Here is a 25804-nt window from a genome sequence, read left to right as displayed (position 1 = left end):
AGAAGGATAGATAGATGGATGGATAGATACATGGATAGATAGATGGATAGATAGATAGATGCATAGATAGATAGATAAAAGATAGATAGATAGATAGAAGGATTGATAGATGGATAGATAGATGCATAGATAGATGCATAGATAGATGGATAGATAGATGGATAGATAGAAGGATAGATAGAAGGATTGATAGAAGGATAGATAGATGGATAGATAGAAGGATAGATAGAAGGATTGATAGAAGGATAGCTAGATGCATAGATAGATAGATAGATGGATAGATAGATGGATAGATAGATGGATAAAAGATAGAAGGATAGATAGATGGATGGATAGATACATGGATAGATAGATGGATAGATAGATAGATGCATAGATAGATAGATAAAAGATAGATAGATAGATGGATAGATAGATGCATAGATAGATGGATAGATAGATGGATAGATAGATGGATAGATAGATGCATAGATAGATGGATAGATAGATGGATAGATGGATAGATAGATAGATAGATAGCGAAAAGATAGATAGATAGATGGATAGATAAATAAAAGATAGATAGATAGAAGCATGGATTGATAAAAGATAGATAGAAGGATGGATAAAAGATAGATAGATAGAAGGATGGATAAAAGATAGATAGATAGAAGGATGGATAAAAGATAGATAAATACAATACATGTATTTAAATAGATAGATTTCTTTATTTGTGAGTTGTGTCCCCCCTCTCAGCAGTGGCCTTGCATGACCTGGGAAAGGAGGTCACACAGGGTCACTGCTAGCCATTGACAGCACGTTTTTTTTTTGCTGTTTGTGCTGCTTGTACAGTGAATGTCTCGCGACCGTGGGAAATGACCTGGAATACCCCTGCTGAGGCTGCAGAGGTTTCCACGTCTCACACAGCGCTGGATGGATGTCGTGTGGATTACTTGGTGCAAGGCTATTTTTGGACTTAATAAAGTGGTCAAAGAGGGCTTTTTGGGGAGTTTAATTGCAAATAAATGATTGTCTCGTGTGTTTATTTACTTTAACTTGCAGATTAGTGATGGCGTGTCATGGACGCTGCCATTACTAATCTTGGATTTATTGGCAGCGAAGTGCTGCCAATAACTCCATAGATTACCCTTTTTGCCACTGCTACATGGCAAAAGGAAGGGCCAGTGACACGCCGAGACTGTCGCATACAATGCATGCGACAATCTCGAAGCAGTAGCGGGCTGATATTCGCGGCTGCTAGAGGGGGGGGCCGTAACCATGGCCCTCGCCCTCTGCAGCATGAGAATACCGGCCCGCCGCTGTGTGTTCATCTCGGCCGGACGTTAAATTATGGCGGAGCACACGCTATTTTTTTTCTATAAAATCATGTGTGTAGATGGGTCTGTGTCAGTGTGATGTGTGTGTGTGTTCTGATGCACTGTACATACTTACCAGTTCTATGAGTTGTTTGACATTAATCGACATTCTTGTGTACCACGACATTGTTATGGATGTTTACAATCTTCACAAAATGGATGCACTTCCTCTTCCTCTTCTTGGGACATCACTTCCTTTGAAACCGCAGGTAACTAGGTCCCGAAACCGCGAAATACCGCAGGGAATAACGCAGGAAAACGCAGTGAAACGCACAGAATTTGCTGCCTGCGTTATTCCCTGCGGGATTTCATGATTAACATTGGAGTCAATGGAGTGAAATCCCGCAGCGATGTGCGGAAAAGAAGTGACATGCACTTGTTTTTGCTGTGGGATTCCTGCAGCAAAACATGCAGCTGTCAAATTCCGCCCAGTGCGCACAGGATTTTTTTTCTCCATAGGATTTGCTGGTGATTCACTGCAGAGATGTTATGAACATTTTCTGCAGCGAAACATGCAGCAAATCCGCGGAAAATCCGCGGTAAAATCCGGTAAGTGCGCACATAGCCTTAGACTTCTTTCACGTCAGTGAAAAACACACACTTTTTTCACTCATGGCACTCCGTATGCCATGAGTTTGGTACACGTGTTCTCCATGTGCTATCCGTGATAGCACACAAAGATCAGGCACTTATACTCACCTGTCCACGCTCCTGCTGCCCGTGTTGCTGATGTCTCAGGCTCTTCTGTCTCCAGACACTGCTGTTTCATTGCTGCTGTTACTTTTGGGAATGCAGTGCAGTGAATATTCATGAGCATAATTAGCCGGCATGGAACCAGGAGACAGCAGTGGCCAGAGACAGCAGCACTGGAGACAGGTGAGTATAGAAGATCATTTTATTTTAAAGACACGTAATTTTTCTGGTACGTGTTACACGGATCCTACCACTGTGTGGTCCGTGTGGCATCAATGATGCCAGAGAAAAACGTACTTCTCTCCATGTGGAACTCATTGACACAAGTGTGCACCGCATGGAAACACGGTCAGTGAAAAATCACTGATGTCTGCACAGACCCATTGATTTTAATGGGTCTGCGTATGTCCGTGATTCTGATATGTATAAAAACAGTAACATACATACCAGAATCACTGACGTGTGAAGTGCACTGAAAATAAAGATAGCGCATATGAGAAGCACCCGTGGGACAAAGTTTGTTACAGCGTATTATAAACTGCTCACCTGATTAGGTTGTGCGCCCTCGCACAACCTCGGTGATGTCATATAATTCCTCTGGAGGATGGTGGGTTATCTCGGCTGGTGTTATCCGATGTTAGGCTGAGTGAACCTGGGGAGATGACCGCTCCTGGTTCCTAGTTCCCCGACTCAAAGGATCCTGGAACTAATTGCGGCCGTTTGTCTTCCCTCCAGGGTTATTTGGGAGGATTAAGATCTATTGCTTTCAGCAGCTCTAAGCCGGAATCCCTTAAGCTGGTGTCACACTAAGCGACAGCGACAACGACGTCGCTGTTACGTCACCATTTTCGGTGACGTAACAGCGACCTTGTAAGTCGCTGTTATGATCGCTGCTTAGCTGTCAAACACAGCAGAAGCAGCGATCATAACGTCGCTGTGCTACATGTGCAGAGAGCAGGGAGCCGCGCTTAGCGCTGGCTCCTTGCTCTCCTACAGTACACATCGGGTTAATTAACCCGATGTGTGCTGCAGCTACATGTCACAGTGCAGAGAGCAGGGAGCCGCGCGCACTGCTTAGCGCTGGCTCCTTGCTCTCCTTGCTACAGTATACATCGGGTTAATTACCCGATGCGTACTGCAGCCACATGTCACAGTGCAGGAGCCGGCACTGGCAGCAAGAGCGGAGGCTGGTAACCAGCGTAAACATCGGGTAACCAGGGAAAGGGCTTCCCTTGGTTACCCGATGTTTACGCTGGTTACAGCTTACCGCAGCTGCCAGTGCCGGCTCCTGATCGCTTCATTTCGTCGCTCTCTCGCTGTCACACACAGCGATGTGTGTGTCACAGCGGGAGAGTGACGACCAAAAAATGAAGCTGGACATTCAGCAACGACCGGCGACCTCACAGCAGGGGCCAGGTCGTTGCTGGACGTCACACACAGCGACAGCGACGGGACGTCGCTGAAACGTCACAGAAAATGGTGACGTAGCAGCAACGTCGTTGTCGTCGTCGTTATGTGTGACACCAGCTTTAAGGGAGTGAAGGCATGTAGAAGATAGATAAAACTGGTCCTTTGAGCGCTAATAGATCTATTATCTCAGATTCTCTTTGTGAATAATTATCACCTGATGATGGCAAGTTTATCTTGCTGAAACGCGTTGTGATAACAAGAGCTTTATTTTAATCTAATTGTCACAAATAAAGCATAATTATTCACAAAGAGAATCTGAGATAATAGATCTATTAGCGCTCAAAGGACCGGTTTTATCTATGTTCTACATGACGTGTGAAGTGGGCATTAATGTGGGCTGTGGCTTTTTGCTATACCTGCTGCCTCTGAACAAAAAGGCCAGGCTTTCAAGTATTGAGGAGATCAGAGAAGAAGTGGTTTATTAATTTTATGTACTTACAGAGAGATGCCAGACCCACTCCTAAGGGTGAGGAGCTACGGAGCCAGCGAAACAAGTGAGAGGAAGTGGGGACAAAAGCTCTGATGTGCCGGGACAACAGGACTTAGCCCTCAAATCGGGACAGTCCAGCTAAATCTGGAACGGTTGGGAGCTATGCTGTGGGTGTAATGTTATAGTTTCCCCAATATTCTTCCATAAAATGTAGAATAAGTAAAAGTGCTATTTTTGTCTTGCAAGACATAACATATTTGATAATAAGATATTCAATACATAGAGAAGCTGTTTAAGTTACCAAATAATTTTTAGTAGACCTTGAGCAATATGAATTATGAAGCCTATTCAGTGCTAAAAGCCCAGAGGAAAGATGGAGAAAAAAGACATTTTCTTGACAAATGGTTCCTGCAATGCAATGGCACAGCCATGGAGACGTCCATAGCTTGTGCATTAGCTATTATCTTTTTAGGCATTTTGGATGATATCTTCTGTGTCATACCCTTTTCTGAAGCACATCAAGTACTTTATTAGATATATAGATGACGTCTTTATGGTGTTGGAAGGCTCTGAAGAAGAGTTCTATCAGTTTATTGTGTATCTCAACACTCAGAATATGGCATTTACTATCGTATTTCGAGGACAATCTTCGGAATTTTTAGACGTAAAATTAAATATAGTGAAGGGCATAATTGAAAAGCAGTTGTTTAGAAAGCCCACGTCTACTTATTCGCTGTTGCATTTTTATAGTTCCCATGCAGCACACACTAAAAGGTCCCTCCTATTAAGCCAATTTTTACGTTTAAGGAATATTAACAGTAATGAGACTACTTTGTTTTGGAACAGGCTGAGGATCTAAAATAAATATTAAGTCTTAGGGGTTACCCAAAAAATCTGATTAATAGTGCCTTTAAAGGGAACCTGTTAGGTGCACTATGCACCCAGAATTACGAGCAGTTCTGGGTGCATATTGCTAATCCCTGCCTAACCGTCCCTGTATGTAGTAGCATAGATAAAGAGCTCTTCAGAAAAAGTATTTCTAAAGATCTTTTATCATATGCTAATGAGCACAAGGACTAGTCCAAAGGATGTTACTTCCCCCAACTAGTACGCTCTCGTAGCATGGTAGCACACCCACAGGGGTGTGCTAACATGCTACTCAGTGCAGCATCACCAGTGGTGACATGCGTACCTGCATCCACTGACTCCAGTGTTCACAAGTCCCTGGCACTACCGGTCATTCACACTACACCTCACTGAAGCTGGGACAAGTACACCTGGCTTCATATTGCGCATGACCGGAAGTGCCAGGGACTTTTGATCAGCAGTGACAACGAACACAGGTATGCATGTCACCGCTGGTGATGCTGCATTGAGTAGCATGTTAGCACACCCTTGTGGGCGTGCTATCATGCTAAGAGGGCAGACTAGTTGAAGGAAGTAACACCCTTGTGACTAGTCGCTGGCCTCATTAGCATATTATAAATAATCTTTAGAAATACTTTCTCTAAAGATCTCTATATCTATGCCACTGTATACAGGGACAGTTAAGTAGGGATTAGCAATAGGCACCTAGAACTGCTCGTGATTCTGGGTGCATATTTCACGTGACAGGTCCATTTTAATAAACAAACAGTCTTTATCATGTGCTTCTTTTTCAAAAGGGAGCAATAAGAAGAAAAAAGGCATATGATTATGGAGGACAAGAAAGAAAAAAAGGTTTTTTAACTTAAAATTTCTCCATTAGAGAGTGTCATAAAATCCACTCTCTTGAGGAACTGGTATCTCCTGTACAATGATAAGATCTAGCTGAGGTTTTATTATGAAAACCACTGGTGGCGTACAGAAAATGTCATAATCTCAGAGATTTGTTAGCGCAAAATCGTTTAAAACCACAAAAAAACTGGTTAGAAAATGCAAGTCCAGTAGTTAATTTTAGATGCGGAAATTGTCAGTGTTGTCGCTTTCATAGAACAGATAACCCTTTGAAAATAGGCCCTAAAATTCATCATGTCAAGCAGTTTAAGGATGTTTGGATCCTTAACAAAAGGGCTCAATTTAACACCTGGTTTTATGACTCACTACATGGACACACTTCACACCTCCAACAGAAGAACCTCAGGAGTGATCTGAACAGACCACCTCCAACTCATCTGCATTTCTAACAAAAAACTTAATTTGATTTCCTTGGCTTATCTTTAGGAGGCATCATCTTTCCCATGTCCTGTTGTAACATTCATTTAAATGTTGTGTTTGGTCTCTGTTATTCATTTGTAATTAAGCCTGAAGAAGGAGCCTCTGTGCTCTGAAAGCTTGCTAATATAATTTTTCTGGTTAGCCTATAAAGGTATCACTCCTAAAATACTTTTGTTATTCTTGGGACATAGTATTTCAATAGATTATATGGGAAAATCCTCGTGATTAGTGCGCTTTAATTAGGCTTTACTACGAGGGCAGAGAAATCAGTAATCATTATAGAAATTTACAGCCTAGTGACAAGAGGTCACAAGCTCACAGCTCATCATTACAGATAGAGGATAAAAGGCCAAAATCTGATTGTGGTCTACTACTATTTCTATATTTAAAAAAAGGTACTTTTTCAATTCATAAGTGTCAATCACTTGGGCTAATTAGGAGTAAGGCATTTAGGTGTTGAGAATTACGGGCGGAGTGTCACAGTTTTACTGATTTTGGTAAAAATTACATTTGCCGTAGAGTACTCCCCATGTGAGTACAAAGGAATAGGTTTCAATGTGGCTTTCTGGCCAATTTTCAGATTTTAAAGGGAAAACAGTGACATTTTGGACACTCATACTGTAAACGTTTTGTAGACCACTGAAATAATTTTTTGAAGCTAAAAAGATGTAAGTAGTAGTGGTTTGATAACTATAGCAATTTTTTTTAAAAAATACTTAAATATTTGAAGATAGGTCCTCTATTAATAAGGTTTTCAATTTTGAAGCATAGAAATTACGTACCAGAGCAGATGTATCACATCTAAGAGAAGGATTGCAGGAAGATTCTGTAGAAGCAAACTGTTTACTTGCCAAGTGTTAATCAAGAGAAACAGGAAACTAGATTATTTTATCTAACTTTAACTTCCTGACCCGCCCTTTATCTGAGATCTTAGATGTCGCTATAGATGGTGGCATTTTGTCTCTAATTACTGCCGTAATACTCAAGAATGATAGTGGCAGGCTGGACCATGGTCGTTGGCCAAGTGTAGTGCAGTTCCTTAAAGGGAACCTGTCACCAGATTTGGCGACTATAAACTGCTGCCATCACGACCAGTGGGATCTTATATACAGCGTTCTAACATGCTGTATGTAAGAACCCAGGCCGCTGTATGGAACGTAAAAATCTCTTTATAATACTCACCTATGGGGCGGTGCAGTGCAGACTGGTTGGATGGGTGTCTCCGTTCTCCGTTACCAGCGCCTCCTCTTTTGGCCATCTTTGTCCTGCCTCTTCTGATCCGTGGGTGCATGACGCATCCTACGTCATCCACACTAGCCGGCATTGAGGTCCTGAGGGCAGATCAAAGTATTGTAGTGTGCATGCGCAGGACCTCAATGCTAGTGTGGATGACGTAGGAAGTGTATATTTTCAACCTGGTGGAAACTGTGTGGGGAAGGTTTTTTCTGATTCCCATGACTGTGCCCCAGTGAACAAAGCCAGGACCATAAAGGAACCCTTAGAAGAACTTGAATGTCACCAAAAGCCCTGACTACAGCCCTAAAGAACACCTTTATGATGTACTAGAACAAAGATAGTGAGCCCGGCCTTTTCATCGCACATCAGTGTCTGAATTCACAAATGTTCTATTGAAAGAAGGGGCAAAAATTCCCAAAGACCCCTCCAAAATCATTAGAAAGTATTCACAGAAGATTAAAACCTGTCATAGCTCCAGTCTGGACCAGCTCTGAATTAATACCTAAGGATTTCGAACGAGATGTCATAAAAGTTTCTGTACCCGCGCCACAGCTAATTTTGACCACTCTTCTAGCCAAGGTGTCATGCAAAGGTCATGCGACTATGGTCCGATCGTGCGATCAGACGACAGCTGAGGAGGGGGGGGCTGGCGCTGAAGATGAGAAAGAGGGATTTATCTTCCTTTCATTGCCGGCTGATGCAAGAATCGCACTGTCTCGCGTTACACCAGTGTAACACGAAAGCAATGCGATGCTTCTCTGCCCCATAGACTTGCATGGGTGTGAGTGGAACAGGATCGCGTTCCATTCATAGCATGCTGCGACTGTTTTCTTGGTCCGATTAGGACTGAGAAAATAAACTCTTATGGGAGCGGTCACATAGAGTAATATATGTCCAAGGGGAATGCAATTTTTTATCGCATTCCACTCGCACCGTTTTTCTCGCCATGTATCCTGGGCCTAAATGTACCAGTATAATCTGTCCATAGGGTCACAGCTTGCAATGCATCTTCATGATTACAAAATTCTCGATTTGACATCAGCAGATCCTGTGGTTCATGCCTCTAGCTGTTGCTTGCAATTATAGTTTGTGGGTTTGATTACCAGGGAGACTTGCAAAAGAAAAAAATGACTGTTTTGCAATTTTTTTTATTGTTTAGAAATTTTATAGGCACAAAAAATCAGCTGTTTCACCTCTAGAATACAGATACATAAAAATACACTGCTGTGTGCAGATGTATCTCTATATACAGTAAGGGCCAGAAATATTTGGACAGTGACACAAGTTTTGTTATTTTAGCTGTTTACAAAAACATGTTCAGAAATACAATTATATATATAATATGGGCTGAAAGTGCACACTCCCAGCTGCAATATGAGAGTTTTCACATCCAAATCGGAGAAAGGGTTTAGGAATCATAGCTCTGTAATGCATAGCCTCCTCTTTTTCAAGGGACCAAAAGTAATTGGACAAGGGACGCTAAGGGCTGCAATTAACTCTGAAGGCGTCTCCCTCGTTAATTTGTAATCAATGAAGTAGTTAAAAGGTCTGGGGTTGATTACAGGTGTGTGGTTTTGCATTTGGAAGCTGTTGCTGTGACCAGACAACATGCGGTCTAAGGAACTCTCAATTGAGGTGAAGCAGAACATCCTGAGGCTGAAAAAAAAGAAAAAATCCATCAGAGAGATAGCAGACATGCTTGGAGTAGCAAAATCAACAGTCGGGTACATTCTGTGAAAAAAGGAATTGACTGGTGAGCTTGGGAACTCAAAAAGGCCTGGGCGTCCACGGATGACAACAGTGGTGGATGATCGCCGCATACTTTCTTTGGTGAAGACGAACCCGTTCACAACATCAACTGAAGTCCAGAACACTCTCAGTGAAGTAGGTGTATCTGTCTCTAAGTCAACAGTAAAGAGAAGACTCCATGAAAGTAAATACAAAGGGTTCACATCTAGATGCAAACCATTCATCAATTCCAAAAATAGACAGGCCAGAGTTAAATTTGCTGAAAAACACCTCATGAAGCCAGCTCAGTTCTGGAAAAATATTCTATGGACAGATAAGACAAAGATCAACCTGTACCAGAATGATGGGAAGAAAAAAGTTTGGAGAAGAAAGGGAACGGCACATGATCCAAGGCACACCACATCCTCTGTAAAACATGGTGGAGGCAACGTGATGGCATGGGCATGCATGGCTTTCAATGGCACTGGGTCACTTGTGTTTATTGATGACATAACAGCAGACAAGAGTAGCCGGATGAATTCTGAAGTGTACCGGGATATACTTTCAGCCCAGATTCAGCCAAATGCCGCAAAGTTGATTGGACGGCGCTTCATAGTACAGATGGACAATGACCCCAAGCATACAGCCAAAGCTACCCAGGAGTTCATGAGTGCAAAAAAGTGGAACATTCTGCAATGGCCAAGTCAATCACCAGATCTTAACCCAATTGAGCATGCATTTCACTTGCTCAAATCCAGACTTAAGACGGAAAGACCCACAAACAAGCAAGACCTGAAGGCTGCGGCTGTAAAGGCCTGGCAAAGCATTAAGAAGGAGGAAACCCAGCGTTTGGTGATGTCCATGGGTTCCAGACTTAAGGCAGTGATTGCCTCCAAAGGATTCGCAACAAAATATTGAAAATAAAAATATTTTGTTTGGGTTTGGTTTATTTGTCCAATTACTTTTGACCTCCTAAAATGGGGAGTGTTTGTAAAGAAATGTGTACAATTCCTACAATTTCTATCAGATATTTTTGTTCAAACCTTCAAATTAAACGTTACAATCTGCACTTGAATTCTGTTGTAGAGGTTTCATTTCAAATCCAATGTGGTGGCATGCAGAGCCCAACTCGCGAAAATTGTGTCACTGTGCAAATATTTCTGGACCTAACTGTAGCTGTATAATATGCTTCAGGATTCACTGCATGCAATAAAGCTCAAGTATACAAAATAATCCTATTTTTCTTAGACTTCTTTCACGTCAGTGAAAAACACACACTTTTTTCACTCATGGCACTCTGTATGCCATGAGTTTGGTACACGTGTTCTCCATGTGCTATCCGTGATAGCACACAAAGATCAGGCACTTATACTCACCTGTCCACGCTCCTGCTGCCCGTGTTGCTGATGTCTCAGGCTCTTCTGTCTCCAGACACTGCTGTTTCATTGCTGCTGTTACTTTTGGGAATGCAGTGCAGTGAATATTCATGAGCATAATTAGCCGGCATGGAACCAGGAGACAGCAGTGGCCAGAGACAGCAGCACTGGAGACAGGTGAGTATAGAAGATCATTTTATTTTAAAGATACGTAATTTTTCTGGTAGGTGTTACACGGATCCTACCACTGTGTGGTCCGTGTGGCATCAATGATGCCAGAGAAAAACGTACTTCTCTCCATGTGGAACTCATTGACACAAGTGTGCACCGCATGGAAACACGGTCAGTGAAAAATCACTGATGTCTGCACAGACCCATTGATTTTAATGGGTCTGCGTATGTCCGTGATTCTGGTATGTATAAAAACAGTAACATACATACCAGAATCACTGACGTGTGAAGTGGGCATTAATGTGGGCTGTGGCTTTTTTGCTATACCTGCTGCCTCTGAACAAAAAGGCCAGGCTTTCAAGTATTGAGGAGATCAGAGAAGAAGTGGTTTATTCATTTTATGTACTTACAGAGAGATGCCAGACCCACTCCTAAGGGTGAGAAGCTACGGAGCCAGCGAAACAAGTGAGAGGAAGTCGGGACAAAAGCTCTGATGTGCCGGGACAACAGGACTTAGCCCTCAAATCGGGACAGTCCAGCTAAATCTGGAATGGTTGGGAGCTATGCTGTGGGTGTAATGTTATAGTTTCCCCAATATTCTTCCATAAAATGTAGAATAAGTAAAAGTGCTATTTTTGTCTTGCAAGACATAACATATTTGATAATAAGATATTCAATACATAGAGAAGCTGTTTAAGTTACCAAATAATTTTTAGTAGACCTTGAGCAATATGAATTATGAAGCCTATTCCGTGCTAAAAGCCCAGAGGAAAGATGGAAAAAAAAGACATTTTCTTGACAAATGGTTCCTGCAATGCAATGGCACAGCCATGGAGACGTCCATAGCTTGTGCATTAGCTATTATCTTTTTAGGCATTTTGGATGATATCTTCTGTGTCATACCCTTTTCTGAAGCACATCAAGTACTTTATTAGATATATAGATGACGTCTTTATGGTGTTGGATGGCTCTGAAGAAGAGTTATATCAGTTTATTGTGTATCTCAACACTCAGAATATGGCATTTACTATCGTATTTCGAGGACAATCTTCGGAATTTTTAGACGTAAAATTAAATATAGTGAAGGGCATAATTGAAAAGCAGTTGTTTAGAAAGCCCACGTCTACTTATTCGCTGTTGCATTTTTATAGTTCCCATGCAGCACACACTAAAAGGTCCCTCCTATTAAGCCAATTTTTACGTTTAAGGAATATTAACAGTAATGAGACTACTTTGTTTTGGAACAGGCTGAGGATCTAAAATAAATATTAAGTCTTAGGGGTTACCCAAAAAATCTGATTAATAGTGCCTTTAAAGGGAACCTGTTAGGTGCACTATGCACCCAGAATTACGAGCAGTTCTGGGTGCATATTGCTAATCCCTGCCTAACCATCCCTGTATGTAGTAGCATAGATAAAGAGCTCTTCAGAAAAAGTATTTCTAAAGATCTTTTATCATATGCTAATGAGCACAAGGACTAGTCCAAAGGATGTTACTTCCCCCAACTACTACGCTCTCATAGCATGGTAGCACACCCACAGGGGTGTGCTAACATGCTACTCAGTGCAGCATCACCAGTGGTGACATGCGTACCTGCATCCACTGACTCCACTGTTCAGAAGTCCCTGGCACTACCGGTCATGCACACTACACCTCGTTGAAGCTGGGACAAGTACACCTGGCTTCATATTGCGCATGACCGGAAGTGCCAGGGACTTTTGATCAGCAGTGACAACGAACACAGGTATGCATGTCACCGCTGGTGATGCTGCATTGAGTAGCATGTTAGCACACCCTTGTGGGCGTGCTATCATGCTAAGAGGGCAGACTAGTTGAAGGAAGTAACACCCTTGTGACTAGTCGCTGGCCTCATTAGCATATTATAAATAATCTTTAGAAATACTTTCTCTAAAGATCTCTATATCTATGCCACTGTATACAGGGACAGTTAAGTAGGGATTAGCAATAGGCACCTAGAACTGCTCGTGATTCTGGGTGCATATTTCACGTGACAGGTCCATTTTAATAAAAAAACAGTCTTTATCGTGTGCTTCTTTTTTAAAAGGGAGCAATAAGAAGAAAAAAGGCATATGATTATGGAGGACAAGAAAGAAAAAAAGGTTTTTTAACTTAAAAGTTCTCCATTAGAGAGTGTCATAAAATCCACTCTCTTGAGGAACTGGTATCTCCTGTACAATGATAAGATCTAGCTGAGGTTGTATCATGAAAACCACTGGTGGCGTACAGAAAATGTCATAATCTCGGAGATTTGTTAGCGCAAAATCGTTTAAAACCACAAAAAAACTGGTTAGAAAATGCAAGTCCAGTAGTTAATTTTAGATGCGGAAATTGTCAGTGTTGTCGCTTTCATAGAACAGATAACCCTTTGAAAATAGGCCCTAAAACTCATCATGTCAAGCAGTTTGTTTCTTGCAAAATGTGATTTTGTTGTCAATATTATTTTTTGTCCATATGGCCAATATTATATTGGGAAAACTATTAGACCAATGTACATACGTTTTAGAGAACATCTAAAATTCATCCTCTCTGGAAAGGGCGCTCCGTTATTGATTAGACATATTTAGGAAAAACATGCAGCCAATGCAGAGGCTTTAACCTTTGCAGGGCTAGAAAGAGTGAATTATTATTGCTATGAAAAAACTGAAAAATGAGGTCTCCTTGCTACTAGCTGTTGGGCTCACATAAATCTGGCCAATTTTGTGTGATAAGTATCTAAATTTTTACATGTTTTTTATAGCAGTAATGTTTTTTCAGGTTCAGTGGTATCAAAATGTATTTTAATAATTTCAAAAAAAGCCACATGCAGTTCCTCTTATTTTCATACACAGCCAAGATAAGCACAGGGCTGGGGGCTTCAACCTGTAGCCGTATGCATTATCTGTGCTGGGTATCATAATATGGGGGACCCTACACCAATTTATTTAGTTTTACACTATAGGTACGCAGACAGCGTGAGTGATTACAAGCAATCACAAACAGTGTCACACAAAGCGAGGGTGAAGTCCGACTTCAACCAATCACAGACGCTGGGACTGCCGGTGGATGGGGAAAGCAGTGAATATGTATGATGGCTAATGAGCAAACCCGGAAGTAGTGTCCCAGCCATGTGGGAGACTCAGTAAGTATTAAAGTCATGATCTAGTCCTTTCTACCATCATTTTAAAGCACATTATTAGTGTCCCCATAGACTTTTATCTCGGGATCAGCATCCGGGCATTCGCCCATCTCTACTTTTTAGACACAGCAGGGGCTCTGTAAATTTGCCGTGAAGTTCGCTATCTATTCTAGCCAATTTTGCATTCCAAGAATCAAATAGTGCTCCTTTCCTTCCGAGCCATGCTGTGCCCTCAAACAGTAGTTTTCCACCACATATAGGAAATCGGCGTACTCAGGAGAAATTGCACAACAAATTGTATGTCCATTTTCTCATTTAACCCTTGTGAAAATGCACAATTTGCGGCTAAAGCAACATTTCTGTGGAAAAAAATGTGTTTTTTTTTTCATTTTCATGGCTCATACAATTCTGTGAAGCACTTTTAAATTCAAAGTGCTCACCACTATTCTGTATAAATTCCTTGAGAGGTCTATGGTATATACAGTCAGGGCCAGAAATATTTGGACAGTGACACAAGTTTTGTTATTTTAGCTGTTTACAAAAACATGTTCAGAAATACAATTATATATATAATATGGGCTGAAAGTGCACACTCCCAGCTGCAATATGAGAGTTTTCACATCCAAATTGGAGAAAGGGTTTAGGAATCATAGCTCTGTAATGCATAGCCTCCTCTTTTTAAAGGGACCAAAAGTAATTGGACAAGGGACTCTAAGGGCTGCAATTAACTCTGAAGGCGTCTCCCTCGTTAACCTGTAATCAATGAAGTAGTTAAAAGGTCTGGGGTTGATTACAGGTGTGTGGTTTTACATTTGGAAGCTGTTGCTGTGACCAGACAACATGCGGTCTAAGGAACTCTCAATTGAGGTAAAGCAGAACATCCTGAGGCTGAAAAAAAAAGAAGAAAAAATCCATCAGAGAGATAGCAGACATGCTTGGAGTAGCAAAATTAACAGTCGGGTACATTCTGAGAAAAAAGGAATTGACTGGTGAGCTTGGGAACTCAAAAAGGCCTGGGCGTCCACGGATGACAACAGTGGTGGATGATCGCCGCATACTTTCTTTGGTGAAGAAGAACCCGTTCACAACATCAACTGAAGTCCAGAACACTCTCAGTGAAGTAGGTGTATCTGTCTCTAAGTCAACAGTAAAGAGAAGACTCCATGAAAGTAAATACAAAGGGTTCACATCTAGATGCAAACCATTCATCAATTCCAAAAATAGACAGGCCAGAGTTACATTTGCTGAAAAACACCTCATGAAGCCAGCTCAGTTCTGGAAAAATATTCTATGGACAGATGAGACAAAGATCAACCTGTACCAGAATGATGGGAAGAAAAAAGTTTGGAGAAGAAAGGGAACGGCACATGATCCAAGGCACACCACATCCTCTGTAAAACATGGTGGAGGCAACGTGATGGCATGGGCATGCATGGCTTTCAATGGCACTGGGTCACTTGTGTTTATTGATGACATAACAGCAGACAAGAGTAGCTGGATGAATTCTGAAGTGTACAGGGATATACTTTCAGCCCAGATTCAGCCAAATGCTGCAAAGTTGATCGGACGGCGCTTCATAGTACAGATGGACAATGACCCCAAGCATACAGCCAAAGCCACCCAGGAGTTCATGAGTGCAAAAAAGTGGAACATTCTGCAATGGCCAAGTCAATCACCAGATCTTAACCCAATTGAGCATGCATTTCACTTGCTCAAATCCAGACTTAAGACAAAAAAGACCCACAAACAAGCAAGACCTGAAGGCTGCGGCTGTAAAGGCCTTGCAAAGCATTAAGAAGGAGGAAACCCAGCGTTTGGTGATGTCCATGGGTTCCAGACTTAAGGCAGTGATTGCCTCCAAAGGATTTGCAACAAAATATTGAAAATAAAAATATTTTGTTTGGGTTTGGTTTATTTGTCCAATTACTTTTGACCTCCTAAAATGTGGAGTGTTTGTAAAGAAATGTGTACAATTGCTACAATTTCTATCAGATATTTTTGTTCAAACCTTCAAATTAAACGTTACAATCTGCACTTGAATTCTGTTGTAGAGGTTTCATTTCAAATCCAATGTGGTGGCATGCAGAGCCCAACTCGCGAAAATTGTGTCATTGTCCAAATATTTCTGGACCTAACTGTGTATATATATATATATATATATATATATATATAGTTTATATACTGGGGTCACTTGTGGGGGTTTTCCACTGTTTAGCCACATCAGGGACTCTGCAAACATGATATGACGTCCACTATCTACGGCAGTCAATTTTCTGTTCCAAAAGTCAAATGGTGCTCCTTTGCTTCCTTTCCAAGCCCTACCGTGCACCAAAACAGTAGTTTCCCATCACATATGGGGTATTGGTGCGCTCAGGAGAAATTGCACAACAAATTGTACTGTTTTTTTTCTTCTGCTACCTTGTGAAAATGTAAAGTTTGGGGCTAAAGCAATAGTTTTGTGGAAAAAAAATTAAAATGTTCATTTTTTTCTTACACATAGCTTTAAGTCCTGTAAGGCACCTGAAGGTTAATAAACAACTTAAATGTGATTTTGGGCAATGTGAGAGGTGCTCCCTGCAAGATTTCAGACAGAGGAGTGAAAAGAAGTAAGAGATGAGTTGTCTAACAGTCAAGAGCCACCTGTGGAAAGCTGCAGACAGACCTGGAATCATCAGGTACAAATGTTTCTAAGAAAATAATACAGTATATGACAAAAGTTAGTACACCCCTCACATTTTTGAAAATATTTTATTCTTTCTTTTCATGGGACAACACTGAGGATCTGACACTTTGATACAATGTACAGTAGTCAGTGTACAGCTTGTTTAACAGTGTAAATTTGGTGTTCTCTAAATAACTTGACAGTTAATAATGTCTAATTCGCTGAGAACAAAAGAGAGTACACTACTAAGTGAAAATGGCCAAATTGTGCCCACAGTGTCAGTATTTTGTGTGGTCACCATTATTTTCAAGCATTGCCTTAGCTCTCTTGGACATGGAGTTCACTAGAACTTCTGCACAGCCACTGGAATCTTGTTCCCTTCCTTCCTGAAGATATCACGGAGCTGAAGGATGTTAGAGACCTTGTGCTCCTCCACCTTGCATTTGAGGATGCCCCTCCAATGCTTAATAGGGTTTAGGTCTCCAAGCCATGGCATTCCCACCATACTTGACTGTAGGCAGGACACACTTCTCATTTGCACTCCTTAACTGATTTCCACAACAGACTCTTGACACCCCTTAAGCCTCTGCAGCAATACTGGCAGCACTAATAATTAATAATAATAATTGTATTCATTTATATAGCGCTATTAATTCCACTGCACTTTACATACATTGGCAACACTGTCCCCATTGGAGCTCATAATCTAGAGTCACTATCTGTATGTCTTTGGAGTGTGGGAGGAAACCAGAGAACCCGGAGGAAACCCACGCAAACACGGGGAGAACATACAAACTCCTTGCAGATGGTGTCTTTGGTGGGATTTGAACCCAGGACCCCAGCGCTGCAAGGCTGCAGTGCTAACCACTGAGCCACCATGCCGCCCACACTAACATGTCTATTTGGAAAAGACTAGCTCTGGATATGATGCTTAGTTCGCACACTCAACTTCCTTTGTCAACTATGGCAAGTCCTGTTCTGAGAGGAAGCCGTCTTGTTAAACCACTGTATGGTCTTGGCCACAGTGCTGCTCCTCAGTTTCAGGGTGTTGGCAATCTTCTTATAGCCTAGGCCATCTTTATGTACAGCAACAATTCATTTTTTTCAGATCCTTGGAGGATGATTTGCCATAAGCAGCCATGCTGAACTTCTAATGACCAGTATGAGAGAGTGTGTGAGCGATAACAGCAAATGTAAGGCTATGTGCACACGTTGCTTTTTTTTCAGCGCGGAAAAAAACGCACCCTCTGGCAGAGGGGAGAATTGTATTGCATGTTTTTCATGCGTTTTTCATGCGTTTTTTTAGGTGCGTTTTTTTAGACTTGTCAGTGTTAATAAAGTTGGTTGAACACAGACCTTTGGAAAAAAAAACCTGTGATGTCATTTCCTTCTCCACATTCTGTTTGGATAAATGGGAGGGCTTGGAATGGAAGGAGCACCATTTGAAGTTTGGAAAAGTTGAAATAAACTTCGCGCACCATGTCACATTAGCAGGGCCCCTTGGGTACCTATACGTCAGAAAACCCCCACAAGTGACCCCATTTTGGAATCTGCACCCCACAAGGATTTTATTCAGGAGTATATTAAGCATTTTGAATCCACAGCTACTTCCCCCAAAATGTTGCTGTAGCAACAATATTCTCACTTTTAGGCCCGTTTCACACGTCAGTGAAAAACACTGACGTTTTTCACTGGCGTGTAAAAGATGCACATGTCCCTCCGTGTGCCATGAATCACGGCACATGTGGGTTGTCTAAGTGCAATCCGGGCTCCGTTCTCCGTGGCCCGTGATTGCACTCAGTAATCAACTCACCTGCGCCCGCTCCCGCTCTCCATGGTGCTGATCGCTCCCGCGGTGCAGCGTCCGGCTGGCGCTGACCCCTGCAGCAGCTGCTTCCAGGTCGGCTGTGTTGCGCATCATGAATATGCGCGACAATAATGAGCCGTCTCAGAAGCAGCAAGCTGCACGGGCTGCAGAGGACATCGCTGGACGCCGGGTGAGTTAAAATGATTTTTATTTTAAAAGCACGTTTTTTTCTGGCACGTGTTTCACGGACCACTCCACTGCATGGTCCGTGGAACATCAGTGATGCCAGAAAAAAATGGACATGTCTCCGTGCGGCAATCACGCACACGCGGGTACGCCGCACGGAGACACGTGCAGTGAAAAATCACTGACGTGTGAGCAGACCCATTCATTATAATGGGTCTGCGTATGTCAGTGATTCTGGTACGTTTAAAAAAAAGCACAAACGTCCCAGAATCACTGACGTGTGAAAGAGGCCTAAGGCTATGTGGCCATGATCCAGCGACACGGCGTCTAGTACACAGTGTCAGCCTTCCTGCAGCTGCCCATGCCCACGATTTGGGTTCAGGCTGCTGTGGACTTTAGCTCTATTCTACCTGCAGAGAACACTCTCGTCTCCGCAGCATAAATTGACATGCTGAGGCTCGGGAAGCCACGCCACCAGACAGTTTATGCTGCGGAGAAAAGAAGCACAGTGGGCATGGGATCTCCAAAAATCCTTCCACTGTGTTTCTAGTGCACAACGCAGCGTTATGGACGCAGGGAAAACACTCAGCGCCCATAACGCTGCAAATTCTGATTGTGGGCACACAGCCTAAAAAGCGTCAATGGATGAATGGATGTCAAATATATATAACGTCCCACCCCCGCCTGCATATTCTAAGCTGGCACCTTTAGTACCTTTCATATGGCACTAAAGGGTGCCTAGCTTAGTATTTATCCAAAAAAAAAAAAAAAACAATGAAAAAAATGGCGTGGGGTCCCCCCTATTTTTGATAGCCAGTCAGGGTAAAGCAGACAGCTGTAGCCTGCAAACCACAGCTGGCAGCTTCATCTTGGCTGGTGATCAATTTGGAGGGCTCCCCAGGCTTTTTTTTTTATTTATAAATAAAGAATTAAAAAAAAAATAACGTGGGGTCGCCCCAAATTAGATCACCAGCCAAGGTGAAGCTGACAGCTGGGGTCTGGTATTCTCAGGGTGGGAAGAGCCATGGTTATTGGACTCTTCCCAGCCTAAAAATAGCAGGCCGCAGCCGCCCCAGAAGTGGCGCATCCATTAGATGCGCCAATCCTGGCGCTTCGCCCCAACTCATCCCGCGCCCTGGTGCGTTGGCAAACGGGGTAATAAATGGGGTTGATACCAGATGTGTAATGTCACCTGGCATCAAGCCCAGCAATTAGTGATGTCACGGCGTCTATCAGATACCAGACATAACTAATTGATAGTAAACAAAAGCAAAAAAAAATGACAAACATTTTTTTATTAGAAAAAACACTCCCCAAATCATTCCCTTGTTCTCCAATTTAATCAAAAAATTTGAAAAAAATGGGTCCGCAGAAATCCATTTGGACGTCCCACGTCGCCTCTGGACCTTCTAGAACAGGGGTGGGGAACCTTTTTACTGCCGGGGGCCATTTGGAAAATTCTACCAACCTTCGGGGGCCGCACAAAATCATCAACTTGAAAATGACCCGGCTATAATTGGTCAAACAATTAATTAACTCACCCCTATACCCCTACTGTGGCGGCCAGAGCTGATTCTCTTTGGTGCGCTGTGATGTTTGCGTCTCACAACTGCTTTTCCAGGTTTGTCTTTGTTTGAAGCGCAGATTGGTAAATCATATATATCACACAGGAGACACTGTACATACACACACCGCTCTGACACACTGCCCGTATACTGCACACAGCCTTGACACAGTTATCATATTGTACACTACCCATGACACAAACTGGCCATATATAGTACACATGCACAGGAGATACTGTATACTGCACACAGCACTCACATGCCGTATACAGCACACACACAAGCCATACACAGCACTCACACGCCGTATACAGCACACACACAAGCCATACACAGCACTCACACGCCGTATACAGCACACACACAAGCCATACACAGCACTCACATGCCGTATACAGCACACACACAAGCCATACACAGCACTCACATGCCGTATACAGCACACACACAAGCCATACACAGCACTCACATGCCGTATACAGCACACACACAAGCCATACACAGCACTCACATGCCGTATACAGCACACACACAAGCCATACACAGCACTCACACGCCGTATACAGCACACACACAAGCCATACACAGCACTCACACGCCGTATACAGCACACACACAAGCCATACACAGCACTCACACGCCGTATACAGCACACACACAAGCCATACACAGCACTCACATGCCGTATACAGCACACACACAAGCCATACACAGCACTCACATGCCGTATACAGCACACACACAAGCCATACACAGCACTCACATGCCGTATACAGCACACACACAAGCCATACACAGCACTCACACGCCGTATACAGCACACACACAAGCCATACACAGCACTCAGACGCCGTATACAGCACACACACAAGCCATACACAGCACTCACACGCCGTATACAGCACACACACAAGCCATACACAGCACTCACATGCCGTATACAGCACACACACAAGCCATACACAGCACTCACATGCCGTATACAGCACACACACAAGCCATACACAGCACTCACACGCCGTATACAGCACACACACAAGCCATACACAGCACTCAGACGCCGTATACAGCACACACACAAGCCATACACAGCACTCACACGCCGTATACAGCACACACACAAGCCATACACAGCACTCACATGCCGTATACAGCACACACACAAGCCATACACAGCACTCACATGCCGTATACAGCACACACACAAGCCATACACAGCACTCACACGCCGTATACAGCACACACATGCCGTATACAGCACACACACAAGCCATGCACAGCACTCACACGCCGTATACAGCACACACATGCCGTATACAGCACACACACAAGCCATACACAGCACTCACACGCCGTATACAGCACACACACAAGCCATACACAGCACTCACACGCCGTATACAGCACACACATGCCGTATACAGCACATACACAAGCCATGCACAGCACTCACACGCCGTATACAGCACACACACAAGCCATACACAGCACTCACACGCCGTATACAGCACACACATGCCGTATACAGCACATACACAAGCCATGCACAGCACTCACACGCCGTATACAGCACACACACAAGCCATACACAGCACTCACATGCCGTATACAGCACACACACAAGCCATGCACAGCACTCACACGCCGTATACAGCACACACACAAGCCATACACAGCACTCACACGCCGTATACAGCACACACATGCCGTATACAACACACACACAAGCCATGCACAGCACTCACATGCCGTATACAGCACACACACAAGCCATGCACAGCACTCACACGCCGTATACAGCACACACACAAGCCATACACAGCACTCACACGCCGTATACAGCACACACATGCCGTATACAGCACACACACAAGCCATGCACAGCACTCACACGCCGTATACAGCACACACACAAGCCATACACAGCACTCACACGCCGTATACAGCACACACATGCCGTATACAGCACACACACAAGCCATGCACAGCACTCACACGCCGTATACAGCACACACACAAGCCATACACAGCACTCACATGCCGTATACAGCACACACACAAGCCATGCACAGCACTCACACGCCGTATACAGCACACACACAAGCCATACACAGCACTCACACGCCGTATACAGCACACACATGCCGTATACAGCACACACACAAGCCATGCACACGCCGTATACAGCACACACATGCCGTATACACGCCGTATACACAGCACACACACCGTATACACAGCACACACACAGCACACACGCTGTATACACAGCACACACGCTGTATACACAGCACACACACAGCACACACGCTGTATACACAGCACACACACAGCACACACGCTGTATACACAGCACACACACAGCACACACGCTGTATACACAGCACACACGCTGTATACACAGCACACACACAGCACACACGCTGTATACACAGCACACACGCTGTATACACAGCACACACACAGCATACACGCTGTATACACAGCACATACACAGCACACACGCTGTATACACAGCACATACACAGCACACACGCTGTATACACAGCACACACACAGCATACACGCTGTATACACAGCACATACACAGCACACACGCTGTATACACAGCACACACACAGCACACACGCTGTATATACAGCACACACACAGCATACACGCTGTATACACAGCACACACACAGCATACACGCTGTATACACAGCACACACGCTGTATACACAGCACATACACAGCACACACGCCGTATACACAGCACACGCACATGTCGTATACACAACAGACGCTGGACACTTAAGTGACAAATACATTTGATATATGGTGGTATATATTAGATATAAACACACTTAGCGCAGATATAAGTACCTGCTGCTTAGTTGCCCTGTAAGATCAGGTGCAGCACAAGTGATGGATGCAGCAGCTCAGCTCAAGGGCTGGCTTCATTCTCGTCTTTTCTCTCCAAGAAAAGACCTGCTAGCCATGAACATGAACAGCCGAGCACAGAATGGGAGTGTGAGAGGTAGAACGCACGGCACTATACAGCCTTCTATATCCCGTGCAGGCCCCTCCCCCATCACTCTGATTCTAGCTGCAATCTCACAGGGAGCATGTAGGAGCCAGAGGGAGGAAGTCCCACCCCCAGTGCTGTCTGCCGGCAATAGACAATAGTGATGGGAAATCTAGTTCATTTTGGTGATTAGTTCACCATGAACTAGTTCACTGAAAAGATTAGTTCAAAAGATTAGCTCATTTAGTTCATCTAGTTCAGTATTTCTCTCCACTCTATCCTGAGGAGCTGATAGGAAATGCATCATGTGACCTGTGAACTAAATGAACTATATGAGCTGCTGAACTGAATGTTCTACTGAGAATGAATCAGGACGGTCTAGTTCAGTCTGATGCATCTCACTGAGCCCAGCAGCGCCCCCTGTGTAGAGTGTAGAGTACTGACCCATAATGAATGTGTATGAGGGAGCTGAGAAGCAGTTCAGCAGCCACCATTTTGAGAACAGAACAGGAGCCAATGGTAAAGATTTTAGCAAGACTGATCTAGGCTACAGGAGGGTGATCCTCTACAGGAGGCTGATCCTATCACACAGACAGGTGAGGGGCATGAACCACACACAAACTCTGTCTCATACACACATATGAGCTGTGTCTGTCTACTGTGCAATTTCAGTATTTATTAATATTATTATTACTATTATATTTATATTTGATGTGTGGTATAGTGTTACTCCCTTCTTTTCCAGCATCAGGAGCTATAAAGAGCAAGTGTGAGGGCAGGAGCCTCCTGGAGCTGTAGAGGAATCACTCCCTGTCTCCTCACACTGCTGTTTAGTTCAGTATTTCTCTCCACCCTGTCCTATGAGCTGACAGGAAATGCATCATGTGACCTGTGAACTAGATGAACTAGATGAGCTGCTGAACTGAATGCTCTACTGAGAATGACTCAGGACAGTCTAGTTCAATCTGATGCATCTCACTGAGCCCAGCAGCGCCCCATGTGGTAGTGTAGAGTACTGACCCATAATGAATGTGTATGAGGGAGCCCAGCAGCGCCCCATGTGGTAGTGTAGAGTACTGACCCATAATGAATGTGTATGAGGGAGCCCAGCAGCGCCCCATGTGGTAGTGTAGAGTACTGACCCATAATGAATGTGTATGAGGGAGCCCAGCAGCGCCCCATGTGGTAGTGTAGAGTACTGACTCATAATGAATGTGGATGAGGGAGCCCAGCAGCGCCCCATGTGGTAGTGTAGAGTACTGACCCATAATGAATGTGTATGAGGGAGCCCAGCAGCGCCCCATGTGGTAGTGTAGAGTACTGACTCATAATGAATGTGGATGAGGGAGCTGAGGAGCAGTTCAGCATTCACCATTTTGAGAACAGAACAGGAGACAGTGGTAAAGTTTTTAGCAAGACTGATCTTCTAGACTACAGGAGGCTGATCCTCTACAGGAGGCCGATCCTCTACAGGAGGCTGATCCTATCACACAGACAGGTGAGGGGCATAAACCACACACAGAAAAACTCTCTCATACACACATATGAGCTGTGTCTGTCTACTGTGCAATTTCAGTTTTTATTAATATTATTATTACTATTATATTTGTATTTGATGTGTGGTATAGTGTTTTACTACCTTCAAGTGTGAGAGCAGGAGCCTCCTGGAGCTGTATGAGGATCACTGTCTGTCTCCTCCCACTCTAGTTCATAATGAACTAATCTCTGTCAGGATGGTGAACTAGATGAACTAGTTCACTCTGAAGATTAGTTCATTTTGAACTACTCACTCACGAACTACCCATCACTAATAGACAAGATGAGCGGCTGCCCGAGCACCACAGCCACCGGGAATCTGCTCCAGTGCCCCGGGGGCCACAGAAAAGGTCATTGCGGGCCGCATACGGCCCGCGGGCCGGAGGTTCCCCACCCCTGTTCTAGAATATGGGGGCACGTTCAGGGAACGTATCCCCCATTTTCTAGGAGGGCAGACCCTCCATTTGAGGAGAGTGGGTGCCAAAAATCTGCACCCACTCTCCCCGGGTCACAGCTGCAGAGTGCGAGCAGCCAGCACAGCTCTCTGAACACAGTGCTGGCTGTCAGCTGCTCTGCACATGTGACCGCACTGACCGGCGTCTGCTGTGAAGGAGGAGGGGGCCGCGGGGGATCAGCGCTGCGACCGGACAGGTAAGGGGGAATACCGGGGGGAATAGGGGGAGACCTGGCAGGGCCTGGGGGGCATTTTTCTGTCGCATGTCTCAAGGCACATGCGACAGAAATCATAGGAGCAGGGCGGCCGGTGCGCTACTGTGCGCGCGGCCATGTTGGATTTTCGGGAGGGGGCGGGCACTTTGGCGACACCGGGGGCTTTCCAGGACTTTGCCAGGAAGTGAGGTCAACAGGAAACCTCTTGACCTCACTTCCAGGTAAATGCCTGCGTTCTGGCATGCCGATAAAGCCCGCGGACCGCAACAAAAAAGCAGCTCACTGCGGTGTAGCTGCGTTCTGACCCCACATCATTGATTCAATGGGGGAGAGAACGCAGCCACAACGCACAAAAGAAGTGACATGCTGCTTTTCTTTCCGCACCGATTTTTGGCATCCAAAACGCTGCGTTTAGAAACGCAGCGTGTGCACTGATTTTTCGGCTTTCTCATACACTTTGCTGGGATAGCTGAACGCATGCAATTTGCCACTGAAACACTGCGGTTCTAAACGCAGCGTTTCCGCGGTAAAAAACGCAACGTGTGCACACAGCCTAACACCTCTGCTCCACAATCACACCTG

At 44.1% G+C, this 25804-nt stretch overlaps 1 long non-coding RNA gene across 1 annotated transcript in view; it reads right to left on the bottom strand.

The window, feature by feature from the left end:
- Positions 1-6984, bottom strand: part of LOC142255265 (uncharacterized) — a 39281-nt gene extending 32297 nt beyond the window's left edge. Inside the window, exon 1 of the long non-coding RNA XR_012727391.1 lies at positions 6927-6984. This is a non-coding gene — a long non-coding RNA (uncharacterized LOC142255265). The remainder of the gene's footprint in view (positions 1-6926) is intronic.
- Between the last annotated feature and the right edge of the window lie 18820 nt (positions 6985-25804).

The sequence above is a fragment of the Anomaloglossus baeobatrachus genome, chromosome 10, assembly GCF_048569485.1.
Source record: "Anomaloglossus baeobatrachus isolate aAnoBae1 chromosome 10, aAnoBae1.hap1, whole genome shotgun sequence".
NCBI classification, from domain to species: Eukaryota; Metazoa; Chordata; class Amphibia; order Anura; family Aromobatidae; genus Anomaloglossus; species Anomaloglossus baeobatrachus.
Note: the sequence above shows the minus strand (reverse complement) of the source record. Positions and strands in the feature narration are given on the sequence as shown.